Below are 6,000 nucleotides of genomic sequence, written 5' to 3'. Positions count from 1 at the left end.
TTGTTTATGGCTTGGGTTGGGTATTACAGATCAGCTTCATTTAAGTGACTGGACTGAGTTGCAATACCACAGATAAGCTGTAGTCAGATATAGCAACCTCTTTAAATTGCTTGCTACAAAATTAGCCCCAGTGTGTGTATGACATATATAGGAGATTTGATTATAAGCTCCTAATTACATGAAGGGTGCTCGTGCACGTTGCAGATGATTGACTGTAACAGCATGCAGATCACCACTAATTGCCGGATGGCACGTGGTCCTGTTAGTGTTTCAACTGGCAAGCCCAGTGCCACCTGCACATGCAATAACAGCGTATCCTCTGCAGTGTATATGGGCACCCTATGTGATAATATTAAATTACAACTTATTTATTACCTTTTACTATTCATTTGAGAGAGGATGATCAAAAGGAGTAACGTTTCTCCTTAGGGAGAGCACTTGTTATGAATTGACTTATAAGGCCATACATGCTCCTCTGGGAAATTTATGCAAATGTGAAGATGGAACAATACCTCTACAGCGCCACCTATTAGTAGGCAGCATTCCTGCAAGTCAATGTCAGACTTGAGAGTGAAAAGAGAAAAGCTATTCAGTCTACCCCATAAATATATGTTATATCACTAGAAGTTCAAGATCCAAAGGAGAACTTGCCTGTATGATCCCCAAGGGTGAATGCAAATTAAACTTTTCTGTGTCAGCCTGAATCTACTTAACATAAAATGTGTGTATACAATACTGGAGCCTTTTTGCTAGGCTGGGAAAGATGTAATTAGTTTGTAGCAATGTTGCGTATTGTTTGACACTGAGCAGATCATTTGGGTGGATGTGACAACAGCAAGAGAACAGATGCCTGTATATGCTTGGAGGCCCCTTCAAAAGTGTCCTGTGGGGCCTGAAAACTTGTAGGATAAAGAATTTGCACTATAACCTAATTTACTTCATTCCCCAAAATACAACAGGATACATTTTCCAGGACTAAGAGACTATGTGTCCTTTTTAAGTAACTTGTATTGTGCCCAGGTAATGAGCTAATTGAAATCAGTGAGCAATCTATGTAATGAAAGGTCCTCCAGGAAGATGCTATTTGTAGCCATTTTCAACATATCATATGTAATGAGAAATCTGTGTAAAATTGAGGGCATGCTTTGGATTTTCTCATTCGGATTTGTCATGGGCTGAAGCACGCTACAGAATCCCCATCAATATCCACATCGAAGTCCATATGTAGCACATTTGCTATGTTGTCTGCAGTGAAATTCATGCTGGAAAAGGTTTGCAACATGTGCAGTCAGTCCTATTTGTTTATTCTGTACAAGCATAAAACCCTCTACTCCACTTTAGCATCCAGCAGTCTCTATTTTAATCTTCTGCTCCATCCCCTGAAAACTTTGCCATTTGCTGTTCTCCAACAATTTGTAAGTGTTATGCTTTTGCTTGTCAACACCAGTGCCTCAACCACAGTCATCCCATGTTTAGTTTGTGAAATAACGGCATTGATCCATTATGTACTGTGGTGTGTGAAGCAGCTAAAAAGAGTAGAGTGAGGTATATTAACCCGTTCCAATCTGCTGTCTGATGTCTGAAGACATTATGATTTAAGGCTGTACAACTCCGATGTTGGAAGACGTCTGTCGGGGTTCTCTTACTGTATATTCCAAGCCTCTCTGCTGTCAGAGCCTATCCAATGTGTCACCTTATGTAGTACTGGCTTTAGCCAGCATATCGCGCCATTGTATAACGGGAGAAAAAGAGTAAGCCCCCTAGGAAAACCAGAATACAAATTGGATTGGTAAGAGTTATGGTGCACAAACCCTGATTGGCACTTTGAGGAGGATAAGAGACTAGTCAACTCCTGCCAGTGGGAGACAGTGAATCTATAAAGACTCTCTACTTGGTAAGAAGCCACTCTTACCACTTGGCTTTGGAACATAAGCAGTAAACCTTTGTTGGCAAGTATGTGGTCGTGTTAAGCTTTGGTCCCAACTTGACGCAAAATTTCCAGCAAGTCATGATCAGCCCAGATAGCGATTGGAAAAGGCAAAATGTCATGCTCAATGCCACTTCTATCCCAACTTAGTGAGCTGCTTGAAAGTGTATCAGATCTATACAGGGTCCATTAGGGTTCTGTTTTGACAGTAAGGATAGTGCTGCTTGTTGTGCTATTCTTGCTGTCAAAAGTGATGGTACTCCTGTCAAAACCCCCAGCAGAGTTTACTGTGAACTGAGCCATACAATATACTTCTCATTGATCTGACTTCAGCAATATCTACATAAAATGTCCTACTGGTCATAATAAACTAGTCACTTGAAGCTTAGGGAAAAGTTGTCTAGTCTTGCCAATTTTGGCAGTAGTAGATGACTGTCACATGTGTACTAGAGGCCTCCTGATTTCTTGACTCCTCCGAGAGATAATGTCAAGGGAAAGAAGGATCATACACATTAAATTTCAATGCTTGATACTTTTGTTCCTCCTGGAGATAAGTTACCCCCAGAGCTTCTGTCTACGGGTTTCTCCACTGACTCCATGTAATATACACAAATGCTTGGCTGAACCAAACATTCAAGTATTTTGGGGAGCCAGAGAAAATAGCTGTCAGCCGAACAAATGTTCAGCTGACGGTTATTGAAGGCGTATGGACACATCCCCTCGTCTTTCCAGGTGTACTACTTTTGTCCATATAATTTACTGCTGACCTTTCCTGTTTCTTCACCTGCTGCGTTATGTTGATCAGCCTGTTTTAGGATTACTGTTTGCTACATGACATGTTTACCTCTTCTCACATTGATAATCTAATGACAAATGACATTCTCGCCTCTACACAGAATCAAGCACAAGAGTGAAATTAAACACCTTTTTTAGTTTCTAGAGCTGTTTGAATGAACCTGTATTACATACACAACTCCTTTCATAATATGGGGTCCAGATCCTGCTGTCATCCCTGGAAAATAGCTTATTTTGCTGGGGACAGCCGTGGTCAACCAGGCATTTCCCCTGTTGCGGCCCATAGTACTACTGGATAGCCATTCAGATGAACGACTGACCTGTAATACAAGGACAGCAGAAGGTACACCAGAACAAGAGTCACTCTTAAAGAGTGGTTCTCTGCTCTGGGTCATAGAGGGGGTCCTGAACAAGGAGCCTTGCTCTATGATTTTCATATACATTAATAAGGCATATGAACAGGGGTTCCATTCTTGGCATAGCCAAGAGATTATGCTACATCATTCACACTCACCAACTGGCAAAACTCCGGTGGAACTTGGTAACAGTGGACATAACTAAGAAACCGACTAAATCTTGACTAACAAACACTCAAAACACTCACCTGCATACCTGCACACATAGCCAGATGGAATAACTATAGAATGTACAAGGTATTAGTTCATATTTTGGCCAAGATACTTAAGCCCGTGAGTCCACTTCACAGGTCCTCGTTGTCTCACGGGTCCTACTCTAATGAAACAACTTTCACATGAAACCAGCCTGCATGCGAGGCGATTGTCCCGATAGGGATGGCCTCGCACTGGAACCTAGGGAGCTACCTAGAGCTAGATGACAAACAAAACACAACAAGACTGAATGTAGCTCACACCAACATGCCAGGGATTTGCATACAACACAGAACACCATGCACCCTGACTGTTCATACCACACGTCCAGCACATGCACCAACACGTAGGAACATGACACTGTTCCACTGAACAAACAGAGGACAGCCCAGCAGCCTCTAGCAGAGGAGCTAGTATATATGGGCAGCAGACCTGGGGGATTGGCTGGCTGGAGAAATCCACACCCAGCCAGCACAATCAACCCCCACCTGTGGGGCTGTGCTGCTGGAAACCCATAGAGAACAACAGATCCCACCAGAATACCTGAACAGGTTGTCGGGTTTAAAAAAACATTTTTGAATAACCCAAATAGTTTGAATTAAAGAATGGTAAACCTTAGGTTTCCCATTAGACTGAAAGCCCCTTTACACTGCCTGATTATTGTTAGTTCTCCTAAATGTTACCCCACGTAAAAGAGATTACGTTTAGCAGATGAATGAGCAGACGCTCATTCATAAGCTAATTGTTGAATTTCAGTAAGCATACAAATGCTTGCTTGATGGTTGTACAGGGAGATGTACATAAGGCCTACAGCTACAAATGATTGCGCTAACGATCATTCATCCCTATAGCAGCGTTTCTTGGCCTGAGAAAACAAGTAAATGAACATTGGTTGACATGTTTATTGATCAGCACAAGAATCGACCTTTATAAAAGGACTCTAAGTTGATGAAAATGGATGATTTCAACCAAAATGATTATTCATTGTGTGAAATTTAGCAATAAACAATCTTTTTAGCCAATTGATAACAGGCTGTCATCATCTAGAAATAAGCCAGCTGCATTTAAAAAAATTTTAATCGATAGACAAAAGATTCTTCATTTACTAGCGAGCTTTCTTTGAATTAATATTCTCAAGAACAGATTAGGGTCACACAATTATGGCGGACATTTAGGAGTTTCATCAAGCTGCTATATTGCGTATAGTTCATTACAGAAAGTGCAACGTTTTGGCAGACTACTGCCTTTTGCTTGAAATGTTGCACTTTTTGTAATGGGCCATACGCAATAAAGCAGCTTGATGGAACTTCTAAATGTCCGACCTCGTGATGCTGTGACCCTAATCTGTTTCTTTGAATGATTTATAGGTAGCGCTCTTTTGCTCTCCAGCACAGTAAGGAGTTAGCCCGCTGCTGTCCCTTGTGTATCTACTGTGCATTCCCAGAAAGCTCTTTCTTGAAAGAACATTTCCAGAAAGATCATTCGTCTGTCACCAGTGTCATTGAACAAGTATGGCCAATTTGAACAATTATACCAGCCAATATAGACTGAAATACTTATGTCTGCGTCTGCAAAATGATCATTCACTAGGAGATTCCTTCTTCAAGAGTTGTTCACCCATCAACCTACTTTTATCTAATGTGTAAGGGGGTGTAGCCATGATTTTATTTGTTATGTCATCATGATGTGACATTTGGGTAATTTGGGGTGTGTAATCTCTTCCTGTAATCTCCTGTAATCTTGTCAATTTACTGGCAGAGAGCAGACTGAGTGGGCTTCACTGAGAGAAGGAAACAAGTACAGCTTCCATGGACTGCTAGAAAGATCTCCTCTCACTGGCGGATCCAAGCCTGAAGTTGGTTTCTTATTAGAGATGAGCGAGCGTACTCGGAAAAGCACTACTCGCTCGAGTAATGTGCTTTATCCAAGTATCGCTGTGCTCGTCCCTGAAGATTCGGGTGCCGCTGCGGCTGACAGGTGAGTTGCAGCGGAGAGCAGGGGAGAGCAGGCGGGAGAGAGAGATCTTACCTTCGTTCCTCCCCGCTCTCCCCTGCAGCTCCCCGCTCCGTGCCGGCACCCGAATCTTCAGACCCGAGCACAGCGATACTCGGATAAAGCAAATTACTCGAGCGAGTAGTGCTTTTCCGAGTACGCTCGCTCATCTCTATTTCTTATTCATTCAGTTTCTTATTCAGCTGTTACTTACAATCAACTTGTTTTTTCCTTGTGATTTAATGAGAAGAACTTATTTTAATAATACATTATATTGCAGCGAGGCGCCCTGAGGGGAATACAGATCAAAACAGCATAAAAACTGGTACAAAAATGGGCATTAAAGTGAGCTTCCAGGAGTGTGATTAAAAGAGTTAAATGAGTTTGACCCATTGATTTAACGCTTCCAACACACAAAGAGTGATGCCCCACATGAAATATAGTTGAGTACAGCCTAGCCCTGGTTTTGGGCATGAAAGCTGGCATCTAAGTGGGCAGACAGGCACTTTTTTAATGATTTCAATAAGTAACTGGTGTTTTTAAAGGGTTAAATGAGTTTCAGTCACCAATCAGTAAATAGAGGGTGATGCCCCCCCATCAAATACAATTAAGTCTAGCCTGGCCCAAAGTCATGAGGCTGTCATCAAAGTTTTACTAATTTGAATAAGTAACTGTTGT

This window comes from Eleutherodactylus coqui, chromosome 6 (genome assembly GCF_035609145.1).
Source record: "Eleutherodactylus coqui strain aEleCoq1 chromosome 6, aEleCoq1.hap1, whole genome shotgun sequence".
In the NCBI taxonomy this organism is placed as follows: Eukaryota; Metazoa; Chordata; class Amphibia; order Anura; family Eleutherodactylidae; genus Eleutherodactylus; species Eleutherodactylus coqui.
Note: the sequence above shows the minus strand (reverse complement) of the source record.